Genomic DNA, 24,821 nt, shown 5'->3' on the forward strand with positions numbered 1-24,821 from the left:
CAGGTCATCCACAGCAGCAGAATTACCAGCAGGATAATTGTCTTCCCTCTTTCTATTTCTCCATAAGCATAGTCTATTTTTTATCTCCTTTTTTATCATTTTTTTCACTTGGATGTTGCCAAGGTAAACTGGTGAGTCAATATGTGAATGAATTGGCTTATCTTTTTGGCTGTTTTAGAAAGTCATCTGTAAGAAATTGGTGATAATGTGAGAGATTTGTTTTCAAAACAGATATGGCCTTGAAGATTGGACATTTCATATTGTTTCTGTATCCTTATACCACAGAACAACGTGTCATGTATTCTAATAAGGTCTTTGCATGCCACCATTCACTGCACCACAAAATGGGTAAGAGTTTAACTCTGCAGTCCCTGCTTAGCCTATATTTGAAAAGTGTCTAAAACCATATCATGCCAGAGGAATCACTATCACTGTTATGAGAAAGAAGCAGAGTTTGGGTCACTGCTCTGTCACATCTCTCGGTTTCAAGAGCTGTATGTAGTATTGCCAGTGAAGGTTGGTGTTAAAACATCTTCTGTTACTTTTTGTGTTTTTTTTTTTTTTTTTTTTAGTGAGATGAGCAGAATTCTACACAGGGCATAACAAGGTGCAACAGTTTTTGTTTAAAATCACTGCTCTCTCATCATAAAAGTTAGCACCTAACTCTTTCACACTTGGACCATCTCTCTAGTCCAACGTCTCTTGAGTTATAAAGATCTTGGTGCAGTTACAGCCTAAATTCTAGCAGCTTGGGGTGATTCAGTCTGTTTTCCAAAAGCATAACTAAGTTTCTGGTTGTCATTTTCCATCCTTGAATATGAATTCATCTATAGCATTATATAAAGTACTAAACTGCATCACAACAGTTACTATTACATCCTTAAATTCTCAGACTTACTCCCATAATAGCAAATGGTCAATTCCTTGTATATCTGTAGGGTCTGTAAGGCAATTTTTCTTTCCAAAGCTTTTGATTATCCTATTTGATAATTATTAGGAATAAGTGTAGTTTTAGTTTTTCCAAATATTTAAATTCAGGAAGACAAATTCCTGTCATTCTGGCTTGTGTTACTTTTATAATTGTTAAAGATAGTTCATCTGAGCTCTTTAAAATATACAATTTAATCTTCTTTGTGTCCATTTTTATAGTTCATCTTTTGTGAATTTAGGTACTGTATAGCATCTGGAGTATGAAACATGATAGTACTGAAAAGCATCTTGTAAATACTAGTCATTTTGTCATATCATTTTTGACAAGCTGGAAAAGCAGATAATTTTCCTGTGATTTTTGTTCCTGATTTGAATGGCCCAAAGAACCATATAGTTCTTTTAGTAGTATGAAATTCATATAACCATCTATATAGACACAACAAACCACAGATCACTTCCAATGAAATAAAGCTCAAAATATGTATGTGGTTTACTAAAATGTAACAAAGACCATAAAGTTTTCAAATCCTGAAAGCTCTTTCACAAAAGTTTCTCTCTTACGAGAATACATTTTTGTGTGTGTGGTCCTTAACGTTGCTGAATTGAAGGGCAATGAAGGTTTGCACTGAGCCAATGCTGTACTTGTGTTCAGTAGTCTAATACTTTTCAAATAAAAAAGTCAGATACATATGGAGACAAGCAGATACTGTACACTTTGTTTATTCTACTAGTCTATCTGTGATCATAAACTCTTGGTAAATATTTGCTCTTTTGAGATTGGATTTAAAATACTTGCATTTACTTGCAATTAAAATGTTGCTTTTCTGACAACTGTTGCATGGGCTGCTGTATTTCATCAGTGACATAATATAACATACAGATAAGAGTTAGATGGAAAGAAGTCTGCTGTGAATGTGGCTCTGGTTTGTTTCTGAAATCAACAACACTCATAGCAGTTATATTTGGATAATTTTTCACTTCTTTAACCTCATTATAGTTTGCCACTATGAGATCCTGAAACCGTAATTATTTTTTTCCTTTGTTTTGCTTTAAAAATGCTGTTATTTAACAGCCTCCACCATGCTTGTTAAAGAACAATCATGGTTTTTCTTCTTTCCTTATATGATTAATTGACTATTATGCACCAAACACTTCTAAATGACTTCCAAAGGCAATAAAATTGCAGAATAAATACTAAAAAACAAATGTATGACTTTTAGAATTCATTGTTGACTCTGAAAACAGAAAATTCAACATTAATGCTGTATTTCTTCATGGCATTTAAGGTTTTATAGACTAAATGCAAAAAGGTCCTTTTCTTTCTCCGTACCGCATCAGTCCAAAGGCATTAGCTTAGTATATAGGAGATGATATTTATGATGCAAGGAATAAAACAGTTCCTTCAGTAGTTCCTAGACTAGAATGGTGATACACTCCTGTATATACCTTCACGACTTTGTTTACTAAGCCTAAATATGCTCAAAGCAGACTATTTTTTTCAGACATGGTAATTGTATTTTGTGAGAGAGTCCAGTGCAGGGTTACAGGGATGATCAGGGTCCTGGAACATCTGCCCTATGAGGAAAGGCTGAGAGAGCTTGGCTAGTTCAGCCTGGAGAAGAGAAAGCTGAGAGAGGACCTGATCACTGTATATAAATAACTCAAGGGAGTGAGGAGGATGGGGCCAGCCTCTCTTCATTGGTGGCCACCTGCAGAACTAGAAAGGGCCACAAACTGGAACACCAGGGTTCAACAGGAACTTAAGAAAAATTTCTTGGCAGTGAGGGTGGCAGAGCACCGGAACAGGTTGCCAAGAGAAGTTATGGAGTCTCCTTCTCTGGAGATCTTCAAAGCCCTCTTGGATGCCACCCTGTGCCACGTGCTCTAGGTGACCCTGCAAGTGCAGGGAGGTTGGACTAGATGATCTCTAAAGGCCCCTTCCAACCTTAAGGATTCTATGATTCTATGTTTTCAGTTACCAGAAATCAAATCAACTTTGTTCATAGCTGTTCTATGAGGTTCATCTTTCAGACCTACCAGGCTACTCTCACTGTCACTGGTGTTTGACTGAACACTATTGGACTGGACCCTGGTATAAGAGCAGAAGTCATACTAAAATGGAAGTAATAAACAGAATATAGATCATTCTAGAGAGCATGTTTCCTTGATTAAGAAGAGATTTTCCTCCATTTCATAATATTACATAGAATTATAGCAGAATATCTAAGTAATTCATGAAGTCAAGTCTTCAGAAAAATCATTGCTCCTTCATTGACAATGAGAAATTAATTGACTAAGTCTTATAGAATTGGAAAGTGTCCAAAACTGGGCAAATAGTAGCTTATGATCCACAATTACTACAGTGCACTATAAATGGATGGGAATCTTGGAAGATGATTCTTGAAGATTCTTGCAGAATCTGCCAATTCAAACAAAAAATCTTTATTTGTGATATTTGTCATTCTGAATTGGGACTAAAAGTCAAAATTTTAAGAAATACTTGTTGCTCTTCACATCTTCTACTCAATCACAGTAAATAAGGATATTTTTGATAATCTTAAAATATGACATTTTATTTCCATCCATTTTAATGATAAAAAATAGCTTACATTTCAAAACAGCAGTTCTTTTGAATAGGAGTGAGGATATTTTCAAAATAGTTTTCCCAACAGATAAATGAGTTGAAAACTTAAGCAGCTCTTCTGACAGGCATTGAGTTGCTTTTCTTTCTCATTTGCTATGTCAGAAATGTTGCCTTCCTTAACTTCATTTTGTTTGTAGGCAAACTGCAAAGCACTCAAATGGTCTCTAACCTCTTTTAGAAATTTGTGGCTGTCCTCTCTAGTCCTACTACCTAAGATTAGTCGAAACATATTTTAATAAGCTACCTCTAAACTTTAACTGTTTTTCTTGATTTACATACCACTGCCTCTGATCTGATGCAAGCTGAATGTCCTGACCTTTGATCACTTAGTAAGGTTTTTTTTTTTCCTTCTTTCTACTAGATGGCACGAGGAGGTAATTAAATAAATACTATGCTAAGAATTTCACTCCTAGATGCTTATTGAATTCTCCAGCTGCACTTACTTCAATTATTTCAATGATATTTGTAATTCAATTAGCATATGGTATATTTGTGCACGTTTAATAATGTTTCACATTTAAATATTTTACTAATGAAATACTAGCGTACGCAAGTAAATATAACAAAAAGATGACAGAATTCTTAAAAGCACTTGAGCCTCTCCCCCCCCATCCTTGCTGCTCCCCCTTCCTAACAGTGTTGAAAACCAAAAATCCTGCATTTGCAAGGTGTCTTTGTATTTTGCTAAGCTGTGTAAGATTTGTTCATGCTTGCCTATTTGGCCTAAAATATTTTGCTTAATGAAAGAAAACTTTGAGAAGCACATTTATGTTGAAGAAAAGAAAAAGATTTTCATTACAATTCTAAGTATTGCAATTGTATAAGCCAAATTTTATCTGATAGCAGCTTGCAAATTCTTTCTAATCAATTGCATTAAATAAAGTGATTGCATTTTTCCTATTTCTGTTAATTAATATGTGTTAAGAGTCACTGTGAGAAAAAATAGGATGAACAGCACTGATGGTATCAAAATTACAGCTGCCTGTCACATCTGCCAAAAAGTAGACTGAAAGTTACTAAAAAATAGTGAGATAGATACATTATAATGAAGACTTAGGGGAGAAAAAAGGATGAATACTGGCATTTTAAACTTCTGTACCAGCCCTTGCAGAACTGATGACTGCAAGTGGGTGTACCTGTCAACCAGTATTCTCCAAATAATTTTATTATCTAGGGAAATCGGAAACTCTAGAGAGATTATGTTTTCACACTCTTGAAACTATAGACAGATACATTGTATCAGAAACAGCTACCTGATTGCTTGCTATATGGTGAATATATATAATCCATAATAGCATGTATCTCTGGGTTATATATCATCAGAATATACACCCTTTGGGATAGTGGATATCTTCTTTAATTTCAATAAAAATCACAGCCCTTTTTCTTTATATGGGCAGCATGAGCAGCTAGGAATTTAGGAACTCTGTGTGCGAAAGAAATCTCCCTGGCCCCAGCACAGACATTCTAGTGAGCTTCCCTGTGATCTCCACCACTTTCTCACTGCTTTAGAGAAGCCATAGTCACAGTGGGGCCCTACAGCTCCTTTCTGCATTGCCTGTCAATCAGTTAGTGTTTGGGGAACATAAATCACTTCAATTTTCAGTCATACGGCTGGTGGATTGAGAGAGGAAAAAGCCACAGGGATATTTTGCAGCTGTCAGATATCAAACCATTATACCCAGGCATGGAGTTTTCTAGGCAGGATGGCTAGCTTTGGACCCATATGAACACTTTCCTTTTAATGTCTGGGAACAGTGTCTCCTCCTAGCCACAGTCTCTCAGGAGCATTTTCTCCTGCCTGGAGAGGCACATATAAGGTAGGACTTGCTTAGGAATCTATCATACTATGTGGAAGACAGAGTGGGTCTAGGAAGTTGATGAAGAATTGATGAACCACCTTAATGCCCAAATGTTGCACATTGTCCTAGGAATAATGGTGTAAATTTGCTGGGTCATAGTGTAATGTACACATTACATTATTAATGTTTTCTGTGTAAGAAAGGATATCTATCTGTCAAAACTCTTCTGTGTTTTGCATACTGAATATTGTTCCTGCACTTTGTTTCTCAGTGCTGTTCTTCAGAAACATTCCTGCATGCCTTCTAAACACTTAATTTTATTAATCATCTCTCTTTGTGCTGGTCTTCTATCCATCTTTCACAAACTCAGCCACTTTCACTTCTATGTCCCTCTTCTCTACTCTCCAGAAAATAGATTCTTAATTTGGGGTATTTGTTTTTATCTAAAAAAAAAAGAGGAACAAAAGATTTAGTCAAAAGAAAGAAAAGGTTTAGTCCTCATTGTACAATCTGAGTACAATGCATTGCAAAAAGAAATCAGCTATCTTTTTCAAGGGCCTCCTGTTAATTTTTTGCACTCATATTTATCTCCACAATTCTATATTTTCTGTCACTTGTGGGAGTTGGTATTTGTTTTACTTGGATGAATTTGACTGCAGCCTTCTTGACTGCATTTTAAGTATTTCCCATGCACTACTGAACTCTAGCCAAATCACTTTAACTAATTTCACATTCATTCAAGTAGCTATTGACAAAGTAAAAATAATACTAGAGTGCATAAAGAGCTTGAACACCTTCCTTTCTGATTACTGTAATAGTCATCATGGACAAACTTGTTCTCCTGAATTTAGAATAACAGATTTAGATACTACTGTTTTAAAAGCACATACAGATTTAATTACTAAAAAATGGTCAGTTTTGCCAAGTTTTTCAGCTATTGTTTTTCAGATCATTCAGGGATATCTGATTCAAGCTTTTATCTGCCTGCCAAACTCAGTTTTGTCAATAATGGTGCTGTGTTACAATATTTTCACATTTCAAATGGCACCTTTAATCAATCCACTTTTAGCAAAGGTATATGAAGAACCGCCAACAATTCAATAACCAGTGAGCTAAATTGCCCAGTTGGCAGCCTTTCAGAAGCATGGTATATTAGCCAAGGCCTTATTCTGTGCTTGCTGAATACGGAGTACATCATCAGCCAGTTCAGAGATCAAATGGATACATCCATCCCAGCCACAGAGATGTGCTTTTAATCATTCTGGCCACAGGCTGGTGTTTCTGTATGCACTTACATCTGAAATATTTATATTTGTTTTTATGAATACCGTTTTCAGGAAGAAAACAGTATCTTAAGGTCTTTGTAGTGAAATGTGTCAAAACTAAGGTAATGGTTTCCATCTAGCAGAAAAATATTGAACTTACACTATATACATGGTGGCATGACAAGAAAAATAATTTCAGTCCAAAAATATAGTTTTGTCATTTCATACGAGATTGTAAGTCAAACCATCCAGGAATTGTTCCCAGACATTTCTCAAATAAAAGACGGGCGTATTTGGAAGCAAGTTCCTTGACCTCTGGCTAGTAAGTTGTATTTTGTCTGAACCTCAAGTAACTTTCTGTACTAAGACAATTCTATGTATCTAATTACAGCATTAGTGTAAAAATTGTTCCAGCTGTCCAAAAGGTTTTGCTATTTGATGATATCATAACCAGGGTGTTATTAAATCTCACAGCAGCTGGAGACTCGACTCCAGTCAAGCAAGGGTCCTATGGAGATATGTAGTAGAAATGGATTTCCTGCATAACTTTAAATGAAAAAAAAAGAGAGTCTTTTAAAGCAGTTAAAATGTCAGCAGGTTTTTTAGATGAATCTATATTATCAATTGAAACTATTTATAAATTTTGTATGAAGCTAAAAGTTGCTAGTAACATGTCTTATGAAGTCTAAACTTTTCAGGCAGTGAATCAAATTCACACAATAAATACAATATACTTCTACAAATTAATGTTTCCAAACTTTGATAGAAGTAATGTGGAAAACATAATGTCAACAAACTGCTAAATAATACAAAGGATCTTTTCAACTTTGTTCTGAAAACCATTTTTTATGAATATAAAATGTATCTTTTCAATAAAACAAAAGAAAGGACACAAATATGATCTTCATCTTAATTTGCAATTGGAACCATGTGAAAGAACTTAAGGTCTTATAGATATTTCTGTACATTTTATACTCAGGTCAAAGTATAGTGCTGCTGGACAAAAAAAACCATTGTGCAAATAATCCACTGGGATTTTTTAACAACCTCATGAGCCTGGGTGTTTTTTTTTTAAATACCAGTGACAAAAATGATCTTCTCTACAAATACAACATTTTAAAGAAAATAACAATTGCTACATACCACCTTGAATACAACAGCACGTTAGAAAGCTGAATTAACTTATAAAATCCTGAAAAAATATGGAGTACATACTCCCTAGAGATGTGCACTGATTTCTAGCATTATATCCCTAGTCTTGTTTCAGTACAATAACACTGCATTTTTACATGAGGTTTTACTTTCTTATTCTATTCTCAGAATCTTATCCATAGATCTTTTCTCTATATCCACAGAGACAGAAAGAAACTTGGAGCAAAAATAGTTAGAGGACAGAAAAATAAAGTTAGGGAGGGATGGGAAAGCTAATTTTGCCAAATTTAGACCCTTTCAAAAACCCTTGGGTTCGATATTGCAAAACAGATCTGGAAACTTTTGAGTCTGGTCTGCTGTTGCTTTTTTTTTTTTTTTTTAATATTCCTCTAGTAACTCCAGAAACAGAGCAAAGACTGTCTTTCACGCAAGAAACACAGTTTGCTAGAAAACATTAACACTAAGAAAGAACTATGTACTTGAAGCCAGAAAAGGCAGGCAAGTGAAACCATCTCTTTAGAAATCTCAGGAAAACCATCTGATCTTTTGTATGTTGAGATAAATGTCAATACTAAAACGCATTCTGTTCTAGAGGTAGCCATTACCCTGCAGCCTGACTAAACACAAGATACAGAATATACATGTGCATATTAGACATGGGAAGTAGTCCTTATTTCATAGAGGAAAGATTATTCAAGGGTTTACACTATCTGGATAGTTTGGACCACACCTGTCCGAAGACTTTTTTTATTTTTTTTTTTCATTGCAATTTAAGTAACTGAATTCTTACATCAGTGTTGTATTAGTAAAGTGTCCCTGACTGTCTTGGAACTTTTCCTGGCTCACAACACATTCCCTCTGTTTTCTCTGGGAAGTTAAAAAGTGAATATCATTTTTCTGTCTCAATGTATTATGTCAAATTATTACATTACGCATATGGACTTGGAGAAATATGTTATTCTCCATTAAGACAACCAAATGGATAAAGGCTGATGTTCTGCTTGCATTGCAAAAAGGCCAGTTCAGCCTGCTTGATCTTTGCTAGTTTAATTGTATGTCTTATATATTAGACTCGCTGAATGTCAGGCTACATATCTCTCCTTCATGATCACAGCACGGCAGCCTCATTTTCTGATCTGTCCATTGGCTCTCTGCCTGGGTTTGGATTGTTTTAAAGTTAATCATCGATTTGCAAGTTCTTGACTTTTCCACAGCATTTAATGTCTTTCTTTTTTCCCCAGTTGAAAAGCAAAGCCTCTACATAAACTGTGACAGAGGCAATGGAAAGGCATCCAGAGGCAGGCAGGCTTATGTTATGTCACAGGCTGAAGCCTTGTACAAACATGCACAAAGGGACAGTCTCAACACAACACAGCTCACTGCCTAAATAAGGAAGTAGATCCGATTGCTTCAGTCTTTTAGGGAAATCTTAAAATAAAAAGTTATGATAACGAAGATTTATGATGGGAAGATTGCATTTCATTCTACATGTTTTGAGGTACTGCAGTATAATGGTCTGTAAAAGAATCTAATGTAACTTCTAAAACAGACTTGAAAGTATTACTTATTTACTTGAAAGTAATAATCAAAATAGTCTCAAACGTGAAAACGAAATAGAAAAAAAGTCTCTATAACAAAGAGTTTTTAATGTTCAGACATAACATCATTTTTTTTGTAAATTTCTCTGCAACACTTTTGAAAACATGATGTCTAGCCTCACCAAAAAAAAAAACTTTTTGACCTTTTTGGTTTTCAATAGGCAGTTTCGGAGCTTAAATATTACAGTTTTATGTTAAGAAGTTCTAGGCCATCTACAGTTTGAATAGTAACATGCTATCATGGACTTAGGCTCAAGTCTCACTTATAGCCAGTTCTTAAGCATTTATAATATCTTCACATTTTTTAGTACAATTAGTGGTATTTTTTTTACAAAAAAATACAAAGCTTTAATATAATAGTAAAGTTCAGACAAAAAATAAGTCTCAGAAAAAAAACACCTTGAACAACATCTTCGGTCATATTTCTCCAAGCCCAGTTCAGGTCTTAGGAAAAAATTTACAATGTGTCTGCTGTGTGTCTGTAGACAGCTAAGGAATCTATTAAATACATTAAAAAGTACTAATTTTTGGTCTCCACATATAGTGTATGTCAGTAACTTGAAGCATATTTATTTGTTTATCAATCCTGATCAATAACCAAGAAATATACATGCAAAATGCTAATGATATGATTATCTGAGTTCATGATGTTCTGTTAAGCCTGTCATTATCAACTCATTACCCAACTTTTAGCTCAAATTCCTGATCTCTCTGGAAGACCTGTTCACATCAACAGATATTATTTTTTGCACATCAAAGTTATGAGATAAAACAGAGGAGCTGCAGCAGTTGCACCTTTCAGTATTTACACTGAGAATACCAAGCTGTACAAAACTGCCATTATTTTTGGCACACAGTATTTAACTAATGTATTTCACACTGGCTTCACATGACCTTCCACAACCAGTAGCAAATATCAGTTCCATACATTTCAAAAATATTCAAACATTTGCTGTTGAAGCAAGTAAGGCTTCTGTATTAATAGCTACTAGATAAAGAGGTATGTTAGTGTGCGCTGGGAGGTTGACAAGTCTGCCTGAGCTCAAGGAGGATGTGTCTTTAAAATAACAGGCAAATGTTTTTCTTCAAAGTGCTAGCATGTTTGCTTCAGGCAAAATATATACTATTAAGAGGGTCAGTCTAAGCAACACTCACACAAGATCTCTGAAACTTATTTAAGTGGTTCAATAAAGGACAAATTTTGATTTACTTGACTTTGCTTATCAGAAAAAAAACTACAATCTGATTATTTATATCAACTGTCTAGATTTACTGAGACAGTAGCAGAGTCACTGAAGGCAAAGAGGAAAAGAGGTGATGCAGGGAGTACAGCTGCAGATTACTTCTCGAAACTACTGAATTCCTGAAAAGCTGTTTTCTCATTCAGGACCATTCCGCCATACAGAAACCAAATCAGAATCTCATATACCTGCATATGCATATACACACACTTAGAAAAGGTAAATACGACGGGCAGTAGACAAGCTTTCTATTGTTTTTTAAGTCTGCTTTATAAGGTCATTACCTTCAGGGGAAGGCATAACAGCACTTTTCAAGGCAATTTTTTTGTATTAAAGAGTGGATGAGGGAGGGGAGGAACAGTCTCTGGCTGTCTGAGACATAGGAGAGGCCAGAGAATGGGAAAAAGAAAGGTCAGAGGGACCTTGGGAACCTTGAACTCATTATTCTGATTACTAATTTGTGTGCACCTTGTGAGGTGCATAAAGAAGATGAAATTGGCATGATATTTACCAGCAGGGCTGCCTTGTGGCCTCTGTTAAAATGAAGAAGTATAATCTCCATTGTGCAAAATGAGAGCCAGCAAATCTCCTGCCAAGAGGCAGACAAGAAAAAAACAATCCCTGGGCCTTCCCCTTTAGGGAGATTTGCCAGGTGAAACATTTTAGATTTTCTCCACCATTTATATAAACAAGACTCTCTCCATTTCATAATCACGGGGGTATTAGAGCTTTTTATTTTTTTTTTAATTTTTTTTGGGGGGGGTGGGGTGCGGTATTCTTCTGTATTTCTCTGCTGCTTAGGGAAATAGATTGCCATCCCATCACTTTACATACATTGGTTGTCCAGCTTTAAAATGGAAGCATGGTAATAATCTTTGCGTTTTCTCACCAGTATTGTATTGCACTGTTGCAGTCAAATTTTACGGTTGCAGAAAGTATTAGAAGGCCAGGCCAAGAGGCACTTTGACTTTGATTTAATATGAAATTTTACATTGCGTCCCCAGCTCTTTCAATCGTTACTGTAATTATTTGGCATGCTTTACTTTTCACAGTACAGAAAAGCACTCCCCCCGGTCTCCCAAGAACAGTAGTGTCTGATATAAACAGAGTATTACTCAAACCCAGGGAGGCCAGTCAGTCAACAACATGTTCACACAAGATGTAGTATTATTAACTGTATTTCATAAATCATAGCTCTGCAGACTCCTAGTCTAATCTCCTCCTTGTTTCTTGCCAGGATTTTTATTTCTTTTTCTTTTCCTGGTTCAAAAATCATTTCCCTTTTAAAATTTGGTCAATTATTTATAGGAGAATATAAAGGGCATAACATTTAACAAATCAAAGAAGGGCAGATTCCCTGCTTAGGGCAGCTTTGAATGTCAAGGCTTGGGCATGCTGTGTAGGCACAACTCAGAGCACCATGCTTTGGCAAGATAAAACTGCTCTGGAGCTTCAAGACTATCATAGAAAAGGACTACACCCTTCTCTACCTTCCTTTTGGAAGCTGCAACTTATTCCTTCACTACATCTGACCTGCTTCTTGTAAGACAAAGAAACACATTTTTTATCCCCAAATTCCTATCAAACACCAATTTGATACAATTCCTTTGGAACAGTTTTTTTTTCCCCTTAATTAACCAATATAGAAACCAAAAGGTGAAATTAGTAAAATGACAGCTGTTTTACAAGAAAATGGGGAGCTGTAAGGAGCAGTTTTCACCCAGACATACGAAGGACACAATTCTTCTCACTGTTTCACTTCTGGCAAAATACAGAGGTCTTAAGCTTATACAGAAAACAAACCTACTAAATCACTAGGGATGCAGCAAAACCATCTTTTTTTTTTTTTTTTAAGTGCTGTATAATTATGGATATTTCACAATTTGCCTTTTATATCTTTTACAAGAGCTAGTTACAGTCAAACCCATGAATAAATTTGTATGCAGAATGAAGGAAAACAAAGCTGGAACCGCATTGCGATGGAGAGCTGGACCTAGGTGGCTGAGCTTTAGCTTGAATACAAGGGTGGTGAATGCAGATGTCCAGGAAGAGAGGCACAGTGAGAAGAGATGGGGAAGAGGGTTCCAGGTGTAGGCAACTAAGTCTGCCAGGGAGGCCTCATAGCAGGCAAATCTGGGAAGTCACCTGAGCAAGAGGTATCAATTGCATATATAGGTATGTTGAAAACAACCTCTTTTGTTCTAAGAAAATGTATCAACTACTTTCCTCACTGTAACATGATGTAAATACCATATTTTACTGGCATCTCTAGAGAATATGTTCAGCCAGTGCCCAACATGGCACTAGGAGAATTTAATTTATCATTGTTGCTATTTCTATTACTGTTATTCCTTAGGGAACAAAAAACTCCCTGCAATTTAAACTTTTTTTTTTTTCCACTTTCCCCTTGTTTAAACTCAGTACAAGTCCAGAGAAACCATCTGGGATTTCAGGCATAGAGACTTGTCAGTCCCTCTGCATGAGAAACTGAAGTCCTGGTACAAATAGTGGCTTGTCTATATTTCACATCTGGAGAACTTTATAGTTAGGAATGGAACTAAAGCATGAATTCTGAGCATTAATTTTTTATTTGTTTATTATGCTGCAAGATATCCCACACTAGGCAAAGGGCTGTTCTACAGAAACAGAACACCAGAGAGAAGTCTGCAAAAATGAGAGGTCTTAAAGCCACAAGAATAAATGATTATTTTCCTTTTGGTGGTTAAACTGCAATATCAAAACAGAACACTTACTCTCAGTTCAACTCAACTTTTAATTTAATATGTTTTCTTAACACAAAAAAGGAAAAAAGATATTTTCCTTAATTTGGAGGATCTAATCAACTAAAATGTTTAGTGATCTGGTGAAAGATTATGACAAATTTGATATTTGAACTTTTCTTTGTACTTTTTAGTAGATCTTGCTCCTTTTCAGGCTTAACTTTGAAAGAACTGGTCTCCAAAATATATTTCTGAATCAATACAGCCCCTCAAAACAACAGATACAGTATAACTTCATTCACCCTAGACAAGAGTTTTTGATAATCTAGCCAATTAATCAATATTTCTTCAAATGCAGGTGGAATTGAGCATATCTTATCACAGAACCCCTCTCCATAGAGTATTTTAGCAGTGATTCTGAGACAGATGAAGTTTAACAAAAATGATGTAACAGATTTTTCACCTCCCCTCTGCCAACACGGATTTGTTCAATGATTAAGCAATGTGAGCAATAAAAATTAGAGTATTGGCACCTGGGACCTCCACCAACATTAGAATAAGGATTAATTAAGCTCTGAATCATTTCAGTACAGCTTGGAGGCAATAAAACTTCATTCAGAAGTTTCTGAATGTGTCCTGTTTTGCAGACCACAAAATATGCGGGGTCTGTACATACAAAGAGTATGTTCCCAGTGATGACATCAAAACTGTGTTTTAAGTGAGGTTCTTGGAGCTTCCTTAGAGTGGTGCAATTGCATTCCCTTCGTCCGGTGTGCGGGGCATTTTCTGAGAACCTTACTCAGCAGGCATAGGTACCTCTGTACGCTTTCCATCCTAAGCAGCTTCAGAGTACAAACAAAATATACAGAACAAAAGATTATGATCTCATTAGTGCTTAATTCTCAATAACTGTATATGGCTTAGGCTGTAAGAACAAGGGCAAACTATAGGAGCACTATACTCTTCATTCTTTGTGTGCTTGGGAATACAAAATTTTAAACATTGCTGAGTATGTACAAAGCATACAAAATCTTACCCACGTGAATAATTTGCTCAACTCGTTATTTGTGATATCCTGAACAACTGAAAAAAATTATTTCTTGTTTTTTTTCCAGTCTTCTCTGCAGATATACACAAATTACATATGGAGAAACAACAACAAAAAAATCAGTTATTTCCATAGGTGTCTATTTTTAACTAGTGAGTAAGGATGTATTCTGTGATTCACTTGTTTTGACAAAGTTGGACAGTCTCACAACTCCCAAAATCCCATCTATGAAATTGTCCTGTAAAAATCTGTCCTTTTAAAACCAAGAAATAACAGTTTAAGGAGTTTCTGCTGTCTATAACTATTGATTTAGCAAAATAGGAAAGAAGTAGTCACTAAAGTAGGCTTCAAAATATCACAGGCCTTATAACTTCAAGTTAACTCTGTTAAATATAGAAACAATTTGCTTTTGTTCCTATCAATCAACCTGATTTTCCAGTTAGCAAAATTTCGCTTTGATTTTCCAAGTGATCTAAGATATATTCATTACAATAGATTTAGTCCTGAAGTGTTAATACATGTTTGATAGTACAACAGGGATCAAAAGATAGTGTTATTTTGTGCTGACAAAAAATTAAAACCAAAATACTTATACTAGTTAGAAGTCCAGGCAGTTGGAAACTGCTAAACAAACAAAATGATCAACAGATTTCAAACCAAACATGAAATTTGGCTGTACTTCCTCAAACAGAAGGCCAACATAACTGACCAATTCTTCTAGCTCCTGGCCACTGCCTACTAATCTCTCCATCCCAGACATACGTTCGCCATTCAGGTAACACAGAGGTCTTTGTCCAAACTGCTCTGGTGGCATTTGCTGATCTCGGATGCCCCAACCCACCTCACCCAGGAAGGAAAGGCTGAATTAAAAACTAGCATCTCTCTGGTATCCATTTTATTTATTTATTTATTTAACTTCTTTGAGATTTTGTTTATATACTTTTCTTTCTTAAAAAAATAGAAACCATCACTACTATTAGCTCCTAATAATGACTAGGCTTTAAGTTAGGCTTCTGTGAATCAGGGTGTTTCTTCTTTCTACTATTTGAGGATCCATTTTCTACTACAGGAAAGAAGACAAAATATTCACATATTTTATTTCTTGATGGCATCAGCTTTTGAATAAAACCATTTTCCCTTAAAACGACCCTTAGGTCACTAAATTATATAAATTACTTTTTCAATATTTATCTTAAGTAAAATTCTCAGTAGGTGCTGTGAAGACCTCACATCCCCAGCTTGTTCATAAGGTTGGGATAAAAAGAGAATATTGTCAAATATAAACAACAGTATAAACACTTGCCATTTGAGTTATTACAAAAAAATACACCATTTAGTAGAAACTAAACAAATTGTCTCAACCAGCTCTTCAGCAGACATCACTTTAGACATGGATCTTGAGAAAAATATATAGAGGGAGGTGGAAAAATCTAGAAGGCTTATCTAGAAGTTTTGTTGTTGTTGTTTTGTTGCTTTTGTGCAATTTTCTCACAATTCATTACCTGTGCATAACCAAAATCTCTCATCTTCCATAACATGCATGAAGGGTGTGGCTGGAAAAGAAGATAAGAGACATTTACAGGAAAAGTTGCCAGCTGGAAAGAGTTATCAATATAGCAGAGGAGTAGGAAAGGACACAGCTGGCGAAAGAGACTTGGAGACAAGAGAAATAACCAGAATTGGCTGCCTAATGAATAAGAAGGATGGGAAAATGTGTAAGTGAATCCATGGTGAAGTTACAGGAAATTCAAGGAGTGCTTTGAATAAGGACAAAACATTCTCTGTTTGCCATGAAAGTTTTCATTTCTGAGTCAGGTCAGTGACTATGCATTATCTTGGGAATCTATTAAAATAAAACATAAAGTTGAGAACTTTTGGCCTGGCAGAGCAAGCCTAAACTATTTATACTTGACCAGAGGGAGAAAGAAAATCTTATGGAGCAAGGCATTTTGCAGGGATCTAAATCACCTTGTGTTTGATTCATAGCTCTGCCACTGATCTATTGCATGACCTTAGGCAAGTCACTTCACTGTTATGCCTTAGTTAACCTGTCTATTAAAACAATGTGACAACACTGAGCCTTACTGGGCTTCAGGATGAGGAAGCACTTGTTTCCTAGAGCTAAATCCCCCCTGTGATGTGAGAAAAGCCCGTGGTGAATACAGTCAATTGTCCAAACTGAGTAAATGTTTGAAAATAATGATTTCAAGCTTTAACAGCCTGTTATTTTTTAGTATTATTATTTCTAGTTTAAACTCGTAAGTGATGTGGAAAGTTTTGATTAGAGAACCATGAGTGTGTCCTAAAATAAGCACAGACTGGATGTACATGGGTCTCTGTATATGACAAATTCGAGTCCCTTTCCATTCCCTCCAGCATGCCTCTGGCCATAGAAGCCAGAATCTAGCCCTAAATTAATAATTAGCACTTTCAGCTTAAGCTCTCCAAGAAATGTCAAAGGACAGACAGAAGTAGTAGAAAATTTTAGTGGACAGTGTAGAAAGATAAGGTGCCAAGAGATTTATACCACAGCATTCCTGAAAAGCAAGAATCGAATATCAAGATTTAAATAAACTTGCAAGACCTTTCACATCAATTTGACTGTGGTGGGAGGAGAAGCTCTATAGGGATAGACTCTGTGTGTGTCTTCACAGGTAATAAGAAAGAGGTACCCACATCAGTATGCATGTGAGTAGGGAAAGGGCTAAAAAAGCTGCATTTACAAGTGGCTAAAGCCCCATATATAGAAGGTAATGCTTACCCTGAGCAGTGTCTGCATTTTGAATTTAGCAGAAGAAAGGGGGCCCAAAACCTTCCTGTTAACAGTAGGAAAATAGATTCAATGCAACAGTAAAATTATCAGGAATGTTTATTATATTAAAGGCTCCTTGTAGAAATCTTATCTTCCAGTACAGTGTGCCTACACATTTTGCCTTTGAGCTAGTACTGCCAACGTTCACTATATTTTTAGAGATGAACCTAATAACACATTATGCACACATTTTTGGTGAAGGCCCAAACCAGTATCCAATTTTATACACATAATTAGTCCTAAGCATGACATTTTGGGTGCAATTACCTAAATCCTGCCATTTCCTCCTGTAGGTATATAATTAAATTAGATTTAAAAACATCATCCATGAATGGAAAAAAAAAAAATGTTCTGAGCAACATATTTTACAAGTACTAAATATCCTAAACAAGTAGACACTTATTTTTGCAATGTTGTTTTCTGATTTCTTACGTTGTAATACGTAACATGACTCCAGCTGAGTCAGCTGGAGAAGACTACCTGATAATACTAACCATATCTATTAAGCTAAAATATCACCTTTAAAAAATATATTTGAATAACTGTATCAAAACACAATATCAGTTTAACTCTTTGATTTCTAAATTTCTAGATACAAGTGATTTCTTGAGATTACTACACGAAGTTTTTTTAACTTTACATCAGGATACTAACTAGTCGACATAAGATTTGTGAAGTTCTGCTTGAAAATTTGGAATACAAACTGCCCATGCATGAGAAAACAAAAAAGTATCAGAATGTCAAAGAATCATATACTATCTCATTTCCATCATTACTAAATACATATGTGTGTATAAATATAGAAATATGTAATGTATGTGTATACATATATGTGTGTGCTATAAATTTATATTTTTATTTTATATATATATTTATATAAATGAAATAATTTGAGAAGAAACCACAATTTTAAACCCAGTGTTTCGTCAGATAATACATACTGTTGTGCTCTATAGAAGCAAAATCAAACCTCAAAAGGCAAATGTACCCAGTTCATAAACTGAAGAGACTATGACCATTGTAAACAGATTAGAAGAGCCTGTTTTAAGCGTAAAGATGTTTCATTTGGATTATATTTGTTCAAACACCCTCTTGGGCTAGCAGAAGTTTGCAGCCAGGTGTATAGATGCAGTGAAAGCCATAGCAGCACTTCACCACTGCGTAGGTGTGCTTCTAGGACAGGGTTGGCCCCAACATTCATGCCATGGCTGGGTTCAACCCTGCACTCAGTACTCTAGCACCTTGTCCAAATTCAGCAGTGCTGACTTCTTGAGTCAGCATAGGCTCAATCTGCAGAGGACACCAGTCCCTGGGCTTTGAGCTAATAGAATTTGCCTGCGCACATGCATGCACACATGTGCAAACATGCAGATCATCTGCTTATTTCTAGGTTCCAGGTGCCTGAGGCATTGTACTGCAGAGGGAGTCTGAAAATACTCATCAGGTTTTGCCTTGTCAGAAAGCCAGCCAAAGGATGTGCTGAAGACTACCTCGTGTTCAAAACCTGCTGAGGCTGAAGCATGTGGAAGGGCTGAAAGCTGTCTAAGGACATTAGGATTTCCTTCCGTATGTGCTCCCTAGTGGAATTACAGGCATCATTAGGGACTTTGCTGGAAGAACTGAGGCACCTAAAGGGTTAGACAGCAGCTGAGCTCGGATTTTGAGGATCAGAGTGGTGCCGAAATGGGGATTTAGCCATTGGGCCTCATTTAGATACCAAAATAACTTCAATTAGTTGGCAAATTTGAAACCGCGCCTCAGAAAAAAAATCTGGCTTCAATTGTGGCTGCTGAGCAGTTTCAAAAATCTGGCCTTGTACAAATACCCTGTAAGTGTAAGCAAATACTGTTCTCTTGCTGAGTTCTCAGATCTAGTGCAAACAATCTGAGACTTCATAAAAACACACAGCTTTTCACTTATCCTATAGCTTGGCTCATAGCAGGTCACTTGCCAGCAGTCAGTTAAACAGCGAAAAGGAAACAGTCTTATTAGTCAAGTTTATTTATTATGACAAAAGGAAAATCATGAAAACCCAAAGTTGTAAATGGTATTTTATTCTTGATAAGTAGTAAATCAGCAGGATTTCACTGCCCACATGGGGACCTGTAGTTAAATAATTAATGATAAATAATGAGCCTCATAAATGTTCCCAGTGTTTTTGGAGCAACTATTTATGCATGAGCTCATTCTACAAATTCTCCTGCTGCTACAATCATGATAACCTGGTGTCCTTACTACATTATAAAAACATAAGATGATAACACTAACTATCTCTGTGGTTAAGTTTATATTGCTCATTGCCCCATTAAACTAATTATTCACTGCCTCCAAGGCAGTGCTGGGTTAATTTTTCAAACTCATACATCTTCTGTCATGATAAACTTAGATTGTAGTGTGTTGTCATGCATTCCACTGACGTGGCCTTTGTCTGAGAAATATGCAGAATTATTAAAAAAAAAATGAGCAGAGGGAAAAGGCTCTAACCTTTGTATTCTGAGTCACAAGTAGTAAAAAAAAAAAAAAAAAAAAAAAAGGAAAAAGAAAAAAGAAAAAAGAAAAAAGAAAAAAAAACCACCACCACTGTACTGGCCACTAGAAAAGTCCAAACTCCACTCTGGGAGGGTAGTCGCCATATTCATATACCTGAGGATACCCTGTGTCCTGAGAACACGCTCAGGGTTGTGCTGATATATGTTTTCTTTCTTTCTTTCCTTTCCCTAGGCCCTAATTTTCTAGTTATTATCTGATTAATTTCAGGGGATGCAATACCAGGAACTTTACTAATTCCAGCATATTGCATGGTTTACCTTTTGTTTCCTTTCTTAAGTATCTAGCATGTCTCTACAATATACCCTGTTCTACTAGGGATTACGTAGTAATTACAGTTGTCTTTGGTTTCTGTCTATGAATGCCAAGAACGGTCATTCTACAAATTGCTAAAACAATTTTAATACTGAGCTGATGTTCAGCATCTTACCAAAATACATTCCTTTAGCTGCAATTCCATGCTCAGAGAGACATTTGATTTTTGGAAGCTTCTGAAGGAGCTTCTGGTCATTAAAGTTCAGTCTTTGGGTGCTTGTGCAGAGAGTGAGCAGAGCACTCCGCTGTTTGTCACAGATCTGATATAGCATGTCTGCCTCGACGCAGGTAGATTTGAGTCAGGAAGCTAAACAGACACTCGGTTATTCTTTATACTGCACACTTGAAATTTATGAAATGCAAGTGATAGTAGACCTTGGCCGATTACTTACCACCCATTGCCATGCCAGCAGACAGGCCTGGCAGGGGCAGTGGGCCTCGAGGCAGCCTTTGGCTCTGGGCCCGGCAGCTCTGGAACTGCCTCAGCAGTGGCGGCAGTGGCAGCAGCGGGGCCGTGGCCATCCCGGGAGCAGCAAGGAGCGAGGAGGTGGCTGTGCTGCTCATCTGCCCAGGCAGAGACAGCTGAGGGTGTCATACAGGCACTTAAGTCCTCCCTGCTGACTTTTCCCAGCCCCCTCTGCAAGGAAGGGCTCCTGCACACACGGGGTCACTCTCGTCTTGTCCTACCACCTCCACCTGGCTCGCACAGAAGGCTTGAGATCACATTTGTCTAAATCTGCTGCCCTGCTGATGCAGGTTTTTCTTCCCAGCCCCACAGTGTCTCAGGCCGTGGTCTCTGCAAGCAGAGTGAAACAAAGCTGTCTTTCCTCACTCGCCATTCACAGAGAGTCAAACATCGTCAAAGCCCTGATTGTGCTGTCAGAAGGGAGGCACGGAGGCTCTGGGCATGGAGTTTTGCTATGGAAAGAAATATTAAATGTTAAATTGTTTTGTTTCTTGGAAATTCTCTAATAGCAAACTTTTTTTTTTAAGAAAAAAAGGTCTCCTTGAATTTCACCCACCTAGTAAATGAGAGCTCGAACCCAAAATGAATTTCCATGTATTTATGGTTTGGGAAGTAATGCATTTTTTTCCTGAATAATACTGGTTGCACAAGCTCTATATATAATTACTTGTGTGTAGGTTAAAATTTAAAATAATAATAATAAAGGGATTATATTTTTTATTATATTTTTGTTTCACAAAAGCCCAGGTTTCCCTTTCAGTAGGTATGTAGAAACTTGCCTTAGAGAAATAAAAAAAAGTAAAATACAAGCATCCAGAATAAACCACAAAGAAGAAGGCTACACTTGTTATATGACAACACCTGTTTCTTGGTACTGCTGATTCTGTAAGGGAAAGTATAGGTTCCTCTGAGACAAGTTTCTTTCTTAAAAAAGTTGCTAAAGTCGGGTCTCACTCTCTCCTGTATAAAATGACCTTTGGCAGCTGCAGCTCTGTGTTCTGAGCAATTTCTTAAAAACGTCAAATGGACCATACAATGGCTTTTCCTATTGATACTGTAATTCAGTATAAACTCCTGGTGTTAAGGCTTCACATGAAACTAGATTTTTCTAAACTCCTGTAAATATATCTTCAGTGTGCATGAGTATGTATATACACTCATACATTCATGCACATACACTCATATATACATAGATGTATTAGTGAATACGCAGTTATTATAAACAAGTATGATGTTTAAACTCAGAACTTCTCTGAGTTAGAATTCAGTACTTTTATACTGAGATCAATGAGAAAGAGAAAATGGTGGATTTGGAGGAGATAGATGGAGAGGCAAATACTCCTTCCTCCATCAGGGTGGGAAAATCACATCCGTCTGAGTGAAGCAACCTCCAAGGAGCTCTTGCTATGTTCCTAGGTTTGCCAAAGTGTAATTTGAAAACAGGTTCTCTTAAGCTCCGTTTTGTGTCAGACTAGAAGCATACCAAGTCTGGTTGCTGAATGCTACATAAAGATCAACAAATTCCTGAGAGGTGATAACTTCTTAAGACCCACTGGCTGATCATTCGGTGGACAGCTAATTCCATGTTCCATAGTAAAAGCGTTCCATAGAAACATAATAGAACCACCTCATGTCAGGCCTTTATGAGCAACACTGAATCTCCTGAGAGAGCTCATAGGACATCTTTAATTTAAGTCGCTGTCATTGCAAAGTGAAAAGTTTCTTCGCTTGTCTTTTTCTAAGCCATCAGGCACAGAAGCCTTATCTTCCCTCTAAAATGAGCCTTGCAGATGTTCTGTATGATGACCGACTCGTTTTGGATTCCTGCTAAGCCCTTGGCCTCAGGAACATTTTGTTGCAGTGGTTTTCACAAGGTAATAATGAAAAGGTATTTTCTTTAATAAATGTTAAATCTGGTGTCTTTCATTGAATGCTCCTTGTTCCTTTATTGTATAAGACTAAATGAGAGCTCATGTTTTATTTTCTCAATATCATTCATTATGTTAGTCATCTTTATCTTGTCTCCTTTGATTTTTCAGCTTTTTCATAAGTTTCAATATTTTCAATAGTTCCTCATACAGAAAGCTTTTGAACCTCTCATTATTTTTGATGTTCATTTCTGAACTCTATTTTGCTAGCCATTTCTACGTGAAAGATGTTACCAGCACTGCATGAAGTCATCTGATTGAGAGCAGACCACTAATACTTTGAGTACACTCGCTCTCTTTAACATCCAAGCATTTTTGTTCATTACTTTAAACTATCTGACATGCCCTTAATGGTTTTGTGACACACTTGGCCCTATATGCTTTCATTGTGTTCCCCCCTGGAATCTGTAAGACATTTTTCAAAGGGGTCTCAGCCAATTCCATTGTTTGACCTAAGGTTATAGCGTGGCTAGATGCAGCCACAGTCAGGATAGGAGATACGTGAGGGCGGACACAATATGTAAGGGCCATGTTCAGCGCTCCCCTCCCATCAGGAAATCAGGAGACATGTCATGCTGAACACTGGAAACCAGACTGAGGTAACGTGTGTATACTGCCCTGCTTCTAGTGGCTAGCAAAGGTAAGTGCTGAAACATATTGACAAAACCACTGTTACTTTTCAACATTTTTTTTTCCTGCCTGCTTTGGTGAAGAAGAGTACAGACGGTGTCACCTTCAGTCAGGCATTCAAACCAGAGCCTGTCATAGATTGCAAGGCTAGGAGTTTGAATTTATTGTTATTGGACCAGCACTATGCTCAGATATTTGCTGCTTCACCCGGATTGTGGAGGCCCAGCTTTTCACCCACAATAGCACAGGAGGTACTTTGGAGGTACAGGAGGACACACTACTTGCTGGGACCCATTGCCCAGGAAAGTTTGTGTGTCAGCTTTTTGGAGCATAGTGCAACTTTTCTACCAAGAGCTTCTTTACAACAGCATTATACAGGGAGTCTGCAGGATTTTCCAATAACTCTGTGGAACATAGTGCATTTACTGTGGATACATAAGGAGGTAAAGCTCGCTTCTGTATCTGCTGTTACTTTAAGACTATATGCTACCGCACTAGACTACCGCAAGCAGCACAAAGATCTTTACTTCTTATTATGTGAATAATGAGAAACAGACAGATGTCTGCTATTAAGACAAACCACTCAGTGGAGGTTCCTTGCATTTTGTGAACTGAGAAATAGAAGCTATTCCCCACACCACCAGCTATGGATTATCTCACTGAAAAATCATGGAATAGCAACAAACTATTAATTATCTTTCCCTACTATAAACTACTGAAATCACTCTGTAAATGTTTTTCTTTTAAAAAGATAAACATTTCTGTCACATAGTTTGTGTAATTAATCATTTTTCAATTTAAGGGACCATCTCATTTTCACTGGGAAACAGTTTATAAAAATACTTGAGAGTGAAAGATCACTAATAAAGTTTTCAAAGTACACTCTATGTTTCTTAGCTTAAACAGTCACACAGTATTTGTGGAGTGTTTGCACTGACATTCAGACTATGTCAAATTATGCAGCTAGCTGCCTTTTTATAGAGGAACTGAAAAAAGAAAAAAAGTGGACTTGAGAGCTGTCCAATGATTCTCAATTTAGCTTCTGTAAAAGAAACTTAAACTTGCAAAGAAAAGTTATTGGAAACAGTTTTATCAGATGAGAAGTAGAAAACAGATAATTAAGAGGCTCTGGTTATGTTCATTCCCAAGTCTAATCATATTAGTTTTAAATGTAATAACATTAGAAATTCTTTCTTCCTCTTTCTTGTATTCACATTATAAAAGAAGGTAACAGTATCTAGAAAATAAATTTATCATATATGTCCAACCTCTTTTAGTAGCTCTGTGACCATGTTCCCACAAGCAACTTTTAGGATTACAAGTCCTTAAGCATCAACAAGCTTGTGCTGTTTCACACATGAACCTGCAAGAAAAAAAATTTCTTCCTTCCTTCACTGTTGCTATGGGATTTTTCTGTAAAAACTGAAGAGAATTCAATCTACCTCAAAACCATCTTTTATATTCCTAACTCCATCCATTCTACTATCTGGTGGCATTGAAAGACATGAAATGATAACTTTGTTTAAAATGACATTTTTTCTTGTGACTTTTTTGATTCCTATGCTACATTTCTGTAGAACCAGAAAATCCATGATATATATATTTTGTAAAATGCAGGAGGTTGTGATATGGTTTGATATGGGGGTGTAATTGGCATTCTCTGAGCACAAACATATCACTGCAAGCAGCCTAAACTTCCAAACCAAGGAAGTGATTCCCTTTC

The sequence above is a fragment of the Tinamus guttatus genome, unplaced genomic scaffold (genome assembly GCF_059628265.1).
Source record: "Tinamus guttatus ecotype Peru unplaced genomic scaffold, ASM5962826v1 Tinamus_guttatus_pri_ptg000530l, whole genome shotgun sequence".
NCBI classification, from domain to species: domain Eukaryota; kingdom Metazoa; phylum Chordata; class Aves; order Tinamiformes; family Tinamidae; genus Tinamus; species Tinamus guttatus.